Source organism: Sorex fumeus, unplaced genomic scaffold, assembly GCF_029834395.1.
Source record: "Sorex fumeus unplaced genomic scaffold, SorFum_2.1 ptg000070l, whole genome shotgun sequence".
NCBI classification, from domain to species: domain Eukaryota; kingdom Metazoa; phylum Chordata; class Mammalia; order Eulipotyphla; family Soricidae; genus Sorex; species Sorex fumeus.
This window is the reverse complement of record NW_026606127.1, coordinates 1304482-1315521: the sequence shown is the minus strand read 5'-3', so window position 1 is coordinate 1315521 and position 11040 is coordinate 1304482. Positions and strand designations below refer to the sequence as shown.

The window sequence follows — 11040 nt, the reverse complement described above, 5'->3', positions numbered from 1 at the left end:
AAATATAAATCACAACAATATAAATTAACATTCAAATGGCTTCTAATGATAATTAATAATTTCTATTCATAGAAGTACTTATTCAGGCCACACAATAAGGCAAAATTCAGAATATTGGACAGAAGTCAATTATTTCTCAAGCAGAACTAGCTATATTATAGCCAATCTAAAGATGTTAGAAATTTGCAGTCCAGACATTAGAAGTTCATGCTATAAGTAAAAGATTTCTTGTTTTCTCACCTGAATCCTATTTTCCATAATAATAATTGAATAAATGAATAAGTCCTCATCCATGTGACCCTGTGCGGCACTAAGAAGATGTGTCCGATAAATCGCAATTACTTCTTGGTGCTGTCTGTCAGCATCAGCCAGCTGCTGCTGCAGAGTCTTCACTTGGAGCTGCAGACTGTCCACCAGCTGGCTCTGCCTCCTACTGCGGCTCCCGCTGGCGTAGGTGAGCTGCGAGAAGCCGTTGAGGGCCTGCTTTAGTCTCTCCACATCGTTAAGCAACTCAGTTATCTTATTATCCTTTGCTTCAATCTCTTTAGCAGAATCCTGTATTCGCCTCTGCAACTCCGTGATGGTTGTTAAGGACTTATCACACCTTTCCTGCCGGTCTTTGATTTCCTGCTCAATGCTGAAATGTAGCAATTCTTTCTCATCTTTGGCTGACAGTTTCCTTTTTTGGGCTTGCAAAACCTCCTCACACACTTCTTCATATTTCCTATTCAGATTGGCCAGCTTTTCACTTAGGTTGGAAACTTGTGCCTCCAAATCACTTTTTGTTGCTTTGTATTTGGACAAATCAACCACCTCCCTGGTCTCTAGATTTTTTAAGGCTTGTTTAGTATTCTGCACCTCAGTCTGAAGTTTGGAGACTTCTTGCGTTTTGTTCTGGCTTTCTTCTTCCTTTCTTCTCAAGCTGGCTTTTATGAGTCCCACTTCATTCTCAAAGGCTTCTTTAATCTGCAAATGCTCAGCCAGGGGCACAGAGGAGATAAGTGGACACTACTTCCACTACCCAGCCGTTGCCACACTCCAGGACGCTTTCCGGACCCACGCGGCAGCTCCGGCCGAGACCCACGCACAGCTGAAGACCCACAGAACAAGATAAGCGGAACTCTCTGAGACCTTGGACTCCAGGCTCGGCGGACCCAGGGACAGAGCTCCTCTGCTTGCTCCCACCACCACAGGTGACAAAGGGATTCTAATCAGGAGCCCCACCCTACCCTGCCCTGTCTGCTTCCATCAACCACCCAGGGATCGAATTGTGCACAGGAGACCCACCCTACCCAGATAAATACCCCACTGGCAGACTTCCACTCTCGACACTACTTCCACTACCCCGCCGTTGCCACACTCCAGGACGCTTTCCGGACCCGCGCGGCCGCAAGCAGCCGCGCGACACATCATAAAACACTAAATACCCATCTTCTGGAATTGTCGTACCATAATTGATAGGGTTCCAATATGGTAACACCTACAAGGGTGATTAGAGGTCACCCCAAAAGCCTCTATCCCTCTCGGAAAGACTGGCAAGCTACCGAGAGTATTCCTCCCGCACGGAAGAGCCTGGCAATCTATCCGCTGTGTATTCGATATGCCAAAACCAGTAACTACAACTGGTCTCATTCACCTGACCCTGAAGCACGCGATAGGGACAAATGGAGACGTTACTGGCGCCCGCTCAAGCAAATCAACGACTAACGGGAAGTTAAGTGATTAAGTGAAGTGTGAAATGAATAAGTGACAGAAATAATTGAATGTTGTTTTCTTCACTTGAAGGTTTTATTCACAGATCTTGTCTCATAAAAATTATTCAGAAAACATTATATTAAACAAACATTCCATGGTGATTAATCAGAATTCTTATGTTTGAAAGTGACAAACTCATACCACACTCATTTTACACTAAGAAGATACTTGATTCATGTGCCTATAAAGCTGGAGTGCCCTCTAGGTATGGTTGGGTCCAAAGAGTTGATTTTTATTTATTTACTTATTGATTGATTGAGTGATTGACTGAATCACCATGACTGGTTGACTGAATCACCATTGAGTGATTGACTGAATCACTGGGACATAAAGAGATACAAAGCTGTTCATGAGTAGGTTTCAGTCATACAGTGTTCCAAGACCCATTGCTCCACCAGTGAACATTTCCCACCTACAGTGTCCCCAGTTTTCCCCCTGAAATCCTTTCTCTCTCTCTCTCTCTCCTCACCCCCGCCCCCTGTCTCTCCCTTTCTTCTACCTATATACCTATCTACCGATCTCTCCCTTTTGAGGCATCATGGTTTACAACACAGGAACTGATAGGTTACCATGTTTCTTCCTTTACCTATTTTCACTTCACAGTTCTTTTCCAGCATCATCATTTCCAACTATCTTTGTCATAGTGGTCTCTTCTCGATCCCAACTGCCATCTCCCGCAGCCCATAAGGTAGGCTTCTAACAGTGGACCAATCATCCTGGCCCTTATTTCTACTGTTCTAAGGTATTAATCTAAAGTTATGTTTTTTCATATCCCACAAATGAATGTAATCCTATATCTGTCTGTCTCCATCTGACTCATCTCACTCAGCATGATACTCTTCATGTACATCCATTTGTAAGCATACTTGATAACTTCATTTTCACAAACAGCTGCATAGTATTCCATTGTTTAGATATACCATAGTTTCTCTAACTAATCATTGAGAATTCTTGGGCATACAAGTTGTTTCCAGATTCTCACTATTGTGAATAGTGCTGCAATGAACATAGAAGTGCAGATAGCATTTCTGCTGTGTGTTTTGGGGCCCGGGAGTATATTGCCAAAAGTGGTATTTCTGGATTCATGGAAGCTCAATTTGTAGCTTTCTGAGAAATGCCCATATTGTTTTCCGAAAAGGCTGAACCAATCGGCATCCCCACCAATAGTGAAGAAGAGACCCTTTCTCCCCACTTCCATGCTGACATTGGTTGCTCTTGTTCTTTTTGATGTGTGTCAATCTCTGTGGTGTGAGATATCTCATTGCTGTTTGGATTTGTATCTCCCTGATGATTCATGATGTAGAACATTTTACCTCTGTTTTTTGGTCATTTGTATTTATTCTTTGAGGAAGTTTCTGTTCATTTCTTCTCCTCATGTTTTGGTGGGGTTGAATGCCTTTTTCTCATGAAGTTCTACCAGTGCCATATATATCTTGGGTTATATACAATAAGGGGTTAATTGTATGGGTATTGCATAAATAATTTTCCCCCATTATGAGGGCTGTCTTTTTAGCATGGTCACCATTTTTTCTGAGTTGCAGAAACTTCTTGGTTTAATGTAGTCTCATTTGGTTATCTTCACTTCCTCTTCCTTGGTCAGTGGTGTATCATTCTAGAAGTTTCCCTTAGCTTTAATGTCATGGAGGGATCTTCCCACATTTTTCTCCATATATCTTAAGAATTCAGGTATGATATTGAGGTCTTTAATTCATTTGATCTGACTTTGTTCCTGGCACTATAAAGAGGTCTGAGTTAATTTTTTTTGCATGTTGCTGACCAGTTTTCCCAGCAGCACTTGTTGAAGAGACTTCCTTGCTCAACTTCATATTTATTGAGCCTTTATGAAACATTAGGTAATAATAATCTGAGGGCCAGCGTCAGGATATTTGACTATATTCCATTGATCTGAGGCCTGTCTTTATCTGAATATCATGCTAATTTGATTACTACGACTTTGTAGTAGGGTTCGAAGTTGTGGAAGCTGTTCCCTTCTTCTTTTTACCAAAGATTGCTTTAGCTCATCATGGGAGTTTATTGTTGTGTATGCGTTTCAAGAGGGTTTAATCTATTTCTTTGAAAAATGTTATGGGTATCCTTATAGAAAGTACATTAAATCTTTATAGCGCTTTGGGGTGTATTGCCATTTTGACAGTGTTAATCCTCTCAATCAATGAGCATGGGATGTGATTCCATTTCCTCATATCCTCTTTTATTTCATGAAGTAGTGTTTTGTAGAGTTTTTTTGGTATAGGTCCTTAACCTTTTTAGTTGATTCTAATATACTTGATTTTCTGAGGTTATTATTGTGAATGGGATTGTTTTTCGCCTATCTCTTTTTTCTCTTTCATTAATAGTATTTGGAAAGCCATGGACTACTGGATATTGATTTTGTATTATGCTACTTTAGTAAAAAAATCTATTCTTCCCAGGAGCTTTTTGGTAGATTCTTTGGGATTTTCTAAGTATACTATCATGTCATCTCCAAATAGTAAAAGCTTGAGTTCTTCCTTTTTTTATCTGGATGCCCTTGATATCTTTTTCTTACCAAAATCATATGGCAAGTACTTCAAGTACTATGTTGAATAGGAGTGGTGAGAGTGGGTAACTTGTTTTGTGCCTGATTTTATTTTGGGAATCTAGCTCATTGATTTCTGCTCCAAGCCTTTAGTTTTTCCCCGTTGAGAATAATGCTTGGTGTGGGTTTGTGTTAGTTTGCTTTGACTATATTGAGGAAAGTACTTTCCACTCCCATTTTGTTGAGAGTTTTTCATCATGAATGGGTGCTGGATCTCCTCAAATGCTTTATCTACATCTATTGATATTATCATATGATTTTTATCTTTATTTTATTGAGATGGTGTATTCTGTTGTTTGACTTGAGAATGTTAAGCCATCCTTGCATCCCCAAGATCAACCTAGTTGGTCATAGAGTGTGACCTTTTGTTGAGTTTCTGATTTCTCTTTGCTGGTATAATCTTGAGGATCTTTGGATTTATCAAGGAAATAGGTCTGTAATTTTCTTTTTTGTGGTGTCTCTGTCTGATTTGAGTATCAGGCTGATCTTTGTCTCATAGAAATTGTTTGGGAGTATTTCTGTTTCTTCAATTTCCTGGAAAATCTTAAAAAATGTTGGCAGTAGGTCCTCTTGAAAGGTTTCGAAATACTTCATTAGTGAATCCATTTGGGCCTGGGCTCCTGTTTTGGGGGATACTTTTGATTATCATTTCAATTTCCTTGTAGTGATGGGTTCGAGTTTTCAAAATCTTCTTGGTTCAGCCTTGGGAGGTAATTGGAATCCAGTAATTTATCAATTTATTCAAGATTCTCTCATTTCCTGCTGTAAAGATTCTCAAAATAATCTCTGATGATCCTATGGATTTTGTAGTTTCTATTATGATGTCCCCCTTTGCATTTCTGATTCGATTTATTAGGATTCTTTCTCTTTTCTTCTTTGTGAGTTCTGCTAGTGGTTTATCGATCTTTTTTATTTTCTCAAAGAACCATCTCTTGCTTTTGTTGGTCTACTGGATTGTATTTTGGGATTATATCTCATTGATTTCTGCTCCAGGTTTTATTATTTCTTTCCTCCTGGCTAGTTTGGACTCCTTTTCTTGGTATTTTCCAAAATCTTGAGCTGTAAGTTATTTTTGTAGGCCCTTTCTTTCTTCCAGTTGAATTCTGGCGGAGCTATAAACTTTCCTCTTAGAACTGCTTTTGCTCTGTCCCACACATTCTGATAGTTCCTCGTTATCATTTTTTTCTGGAATCTTTTTATTTCCTCTTTGATTTCTTCTCTAAACCAATGGTTGTTCATTATTTCCCTCAAATAAAATATTTTCTTGCCGAGTTTTTGTCTGTTTGATCTATTGAGAAGTGAGAAAGTACTGTTGAAATCTCCATCTAGTATTGTGTTGCTATCAATGTTTTTCTTTAAGTCTATTAGAAGTTGTTTTTATGTATTTTTCTGGTCTGTCATTAGGAGCATATACATTGAGGAGGGTGAGTTCTTTCTGATATACATATCCCATGATCATTAACAAATGACCTTCACTGTCTCTTATAACCTTTAGCCTGAAGTCCACGTGGTCTGATACTAGTATTGCCACTGCAGCTTTTTGGAGGTGTTCTTTTCTTGAAGAATTGTTTTCCAGCCTTTGACTTTGAGCCCATGGTTGCTTTGATTATTCAGATATTTTTCTTGCAGGCAGCAGAATGTTGGGTTCAGTTTTCTATTTCATCCTGCCATCCTGTGCCTCTGAATTGGTGTACTTAGTCCATTGACATTGAGAGAGATCATTGTGATGGGGATTTTTGCTATCTTTATGTCGAAATTTTGAGTATTTGTGGGGCTTGTCTTAGCTTAAAGTAGCCCTGTTAATTCTTAATGCAACAAAAATATGGAACACTTTACAAGTTGGCCTGTCATCTCTGTGTAAGGATCATGCTAATCTCTGTATCATTTCAATTTTAGTATATGTGTTGCCAAACTGAGTATAAGAGCTGATTTTTTTCCCTATTTTTCTCTTCTGATTTCTTTGAGTGTTGTCCTTACTCACTCCTATGGCAGACAGTGATTCCCAATCTAGGAAGGTATTTCAAAGCAGCTTGAAGTGATAAATTTAGAACATTAATGTCCCAGAAGGAAAAGTCTGGTTTTTACCATATTATCTTTTACCATACCCAGGGCATAAGTTTTGCAAAATAATTCTTTTGGAAGGTGGTGTATCAGTCTTGTTTAATGCTCTACCCTGAAACCTTCATTAAGAAAATTAAACTGGAGCCTTTTGATATTCTCACCTCGGTCCCGTGTACATCTCCAGAAAACAGTGGATTGCGTTGTCCGCACTTTGACCACCTTGAAAGTAAGTAGGATTTTTCTCCTGAAGGAAGAGGTGAGAAGCATATTGATGATTTCATTCCACCTTATTACAAGTTCAACTTGAAGGGAAGGTGAGACTCATGAGGCTCCTGTAAAGGACATAAAAGGGGTCTCAATGTAGTTTAATGGCCAAGACACATTAACAACACAGATGACTCAAAGTAACCTGTGTGCATCTTTGTGTGTATACTGAGTTTTATATCTACTCATAGTGATTCTCAGTCATTCCACATGGGCAAAACAGACCTGTAATTAAAAATCTAGTTCCCTGAGCAGAATGGGCTTTCTTAGGTGATTGAACATGTGTGTAATATTTTATTACTAAGCACATACAACTGTTTGAATGATGTGTACTTTTCGATCTAAAATTAAGTCTAAGTATCTCTGAAATGACGGTCTCCTGACGCCGCACCTGGCTTTCCTCACCAGGGCCCCTTGGAGTGTGTGGGTTGTGTTTCCCTCACCACCCCGAGCAGAGACCTGACAGCTGAAGACCTCTGCAACCAGCAATAGGTATGCTTAAGACCACTCTCACCACACTTGAAGGAGCCTCATGCATGAAGAACTGGCAGATTAACCCAGGTGTGCGGGACCCGGGGCTGAGATATTCAAGTCTGCTCGGACCAAGAATGGGCCTCCTCCATCCAGATCCCCCATCTTCCAGTAGCTAAGGGTTACACCCCCGGACTGCCTCTGGAGCCATGTAATTCCATCAATGGCCAAGATCCAGAGACTGGATCTTGTTGATAAGACAACAACTCATATTGTCCAGTTCTCTTTCTCGGAGAACATGGCAGGTTACCAAGCATATCTTGCCTACATGGCAGAGACTGGCAAGCTACCCGTGGTGTATTCTATATGCAAAAACCCAGAAACAATGAAGTATCTCATTTCCCTGACCGTGAAAAAACCTCCAATGTGGTACTTGCTAAAATCTGAGGGCTAGGACGAATGGAGATGTAACTGGTGCCTGCTCAAGGAAATCGTTCTCCACCACCAATGATACCAGTATTCCTCCCACCATGCCCCCAAACGTGCCTTTGTGGCAGGGCATTCTCTTTTGTTCTCTGGGGCCATGGCATGCCAGAGAGCCACTCGTGGTGGGCAACTCATGGTCTTGGCTGGCAGGACGAATGGGCTGGTTTCACCCCTCACCCCCAATCCCATGAGGATGTAGTTGCCCTGTCACCCTAGCTCATACCTGGCTGTCCAATAGTCTCTGAGGTGGTGGGAATCGTGCCGCCAGTGGGGAGAAAGGCAGAAGCGACAAATACCCTTTCCCACCTGAGGGAGAATGGTGCCATAGCTTAATGCATAGTTCAGTCACATTTCTGCCAAAAGCCTCTGGGTTCTGAATTGGTTCCACGTGCCTCTGGTGCTGTGGTCGTGCCGAATAGCCTCTTGTGGGGGTCAAATCGTGATCTTGGTGGGGCAGAAAGAATGGCTCTATGGTCTAATTTTGTCATGCATCTCCCACCCAGAGCGGGTCCTCCAAATACCCTTTAGTGGGTGTTCTGACCTCTATCTGAGCTGCCTTTCCCCCCAGCATGTGATGCCAGCTTCCAAGGCCTGGAGCATACCTCCTAGTCCTTATCACTCTATTCTTGGGTATTAGTCTCTCATTCTGTTACTTTATATTCCACAGATGAGTACAACCTTTCAATGTCCGTCCATATCTTTCTGACTCATTTCACTTTCTATGTTGATCCACTTTATGCAAATTTCATGATTTCTTCTTTTCTAACAGCTGCATAGTATTCCACTGTGTAGATGAAACAAAGTGTTATTAACAAGTCATCTGTTCTTGGGCACTAGGTTTTTTTTTCCCCAGATTTTGGCTATTGTGAACAGTGCAGCAATGAACATACAAGTGCAGATGTCATTTCGACTGTACTTTTTTGCCTCTCCAGGCTATATTTCCAGGAGTGATATTGCTGGGTCAAATGGGAGCTCAATTTCTAGTATTCGGAGAACCGTTCATACTGTTTTCCAAAATGGCTGAACCTGTCCGCATTTCCACCAGCAGTGAAGGAGAGTCCCTTTTTCCCCACATCCATGGCAACACCGGTAGCTTTTGTTCTTTTGGATGTGGGTCAGTTTCAGTGGTGTGAGGTGATATCTCTTTGTTGGTTGGACCTGCATTTCCCTGATGATTAGTGATGAAGAGCATTTTTCATGTGCCTTTTGGCCATTCGGTATCTTCTTTGAGAAAGTTACTGTTCATTTCATCATCCCATTTTCTGATGGGGTTGCATGATTTCTTCTTGTAGAGTTCAACAAGTGCCTTGTATATCATTGATATCAACCCCTTATTACATAGGCATTGGGTGAATATCCTTTCCCATTCTGTAGATTGTCTTTGTATTCTGGTCACTGTTTCTTTTGAGGTGCAGAAGCTACTTAATTTAAGATAGTCCCCTTTGTTCATCTCTGTTTTCACTTTTTTGGCCAGTGGCATGTTATCTTTGAAGATACCTTTAGCTTCAATGTCGTGGAGGGTTTTGCCCACCTTGTCTTCAATGTACCTGATGAATTCTGTTCTGATGTTGAGGTCTTTGACCCATTTTCATCTGACTTTTGTGCTTGCTGTTAGGTAGAGGTTTGAGCCCATTTTATTGCACGTCGCTGTCCAGTTTTTCCAGCACCGTTTGTTAAAGAAGTCTTTCTTGCTCCACTTCACATTTCTTGCTCCCTTATCAAAGATTAGATGAACATATATTTGAATGTGTGTGTCAGTATATTCAATGATGTTCCATTGGTCGGCGGCTTTGCCTTTGTTCCAGTACCATGCTGTTTTAATTATTATCGCTTTGTAGTAGAGTTTGAGGTTGGGGAAGGTGAGGCCTCCCATCGTCTTTGTCCCAAGAATTGCTTTAGCTATTCGTGGGCGTTTGTTGTTCCATATGAATTTCAGGAGTGATTGATAAACTTCTTTGAAGAATATTATGGGTATCTTTATAGGGATCCAATTGAATTTGTACAATGCCTTGGGGAGTATTGTCATTTTGACAATGTTAATTCTCCCAATACATAAGCAGGAGATATGTTTCCATTTCTTCGTTTCCTCATATTTTCTGTTGTATAGGTCCTTTACTTCCTTAGTTAAGGTGATTCTGAGATACTTGATTTTCTGAGGCATGATTGTGAATGGGTTGCTTTCTTCATGTCACTTTCTTCTCACTCATTATTTGCATATAGAAAAGCCATAGACTTTTAGGTATTCATTTTATAGCCTGCAACTTTTTCATATAAATCTCTTGTTTCTAGGAGTTTTTTGGTAGAGGTTTTAGAATTCTCTAAATATAGTATCACGTCTTCTGTGAATAGTGAGAGCCTGATTTCTACTTTTCCTACATGACTGCCCTTAATATCTTTTTTTATATAACTCCTATTGCAAGTACTTCCAGTACTATATTCAACAGAAGTGCCAAAATGAATTTTTTTCTTTTTGGGTCACACCCTGCGATGCTCAGGAGTTATTCCTGGTTCATGCACTCAGGAATTACTCCTGGCGGTACTCGAGGGACCATATGGGATGCTGGGAATCGAACTTAGTTTGGTTGCGTGCAAGGCAAACGTCCTACCCCCTGTGCTATTGCTCCAGCCCCCAAAATGAATTTTTACTAAACACTTTCTATCTGTAAATTTCTATGCTAAGAACAGTGGTATAAACGGTGATATCTGAGTAATTTACAAGTAGATTATGAAGACAGATAATATAAAGAATTTCTTTGTATGAATTTCCAGAATGTATAGCTTTTATTAAATATATTAAGAATGAACCGGAGGTCTTGATTATACCATGAAAATGATTTCCCTGTTAGAAGTTACCCTTCTAAAATGCAATAAAGTGACACATTTTGAAAATGTTGATTATTCGTTCATTAATTCAATGAATATTTATTAGTCTGGGGGTGCAGTGCCTCCAGGAAGTCAACCTGCACGCTCGAGGTGAGTGTATCTACAGTCTAACGGTGCCATCATGCTGCCTGATAACCCCAGATTTCCACTGTGCCTCTGGCTGGATCCCAACACCTCAGGACTAAGTTTCCCAAGAAATTAAACGCCCAAAAGATATGAGGGAGTCATGTTCACAAACCACCCCTGGCTCAGCTATACAAGCTAATGTATTGGTCTTGCTTAAGTGACCCATAAATAAATCTTGAAAGAGATCAAAAGTCACAGTTAACCTTGGACCTGCACAGGGCAGAACATACTAGGGTAAATCGGAGGGAGGCAGGTTAGTTTGTTGCCCACGCAACCAGAACTCAGGGCAGCCACTTGCTCCCACAAACCAAAATCTCTACCATGCCCTAGTCTCATTACATCGTCTCAGGATGGATTTCACTGAAATATAACAGCTGAAATTTCGGATATGCGGGTTTTGTGACTGAAATCTCTAGGCT

General features: G+C 40.6%; 1 pseudogene; it reads right to left on the bottom strand.

The window, feature by feature from the left end:
- Positions 1 to 6146: 6146 nt before the first annotated feature.
- On the bottom strand, positions 6147 to 6243 carry LOC130037002 (uncharacterized; annotated as a pseudogene).
- Positions 6244 to 11040: the final 4797 nt, after the last annotated feature.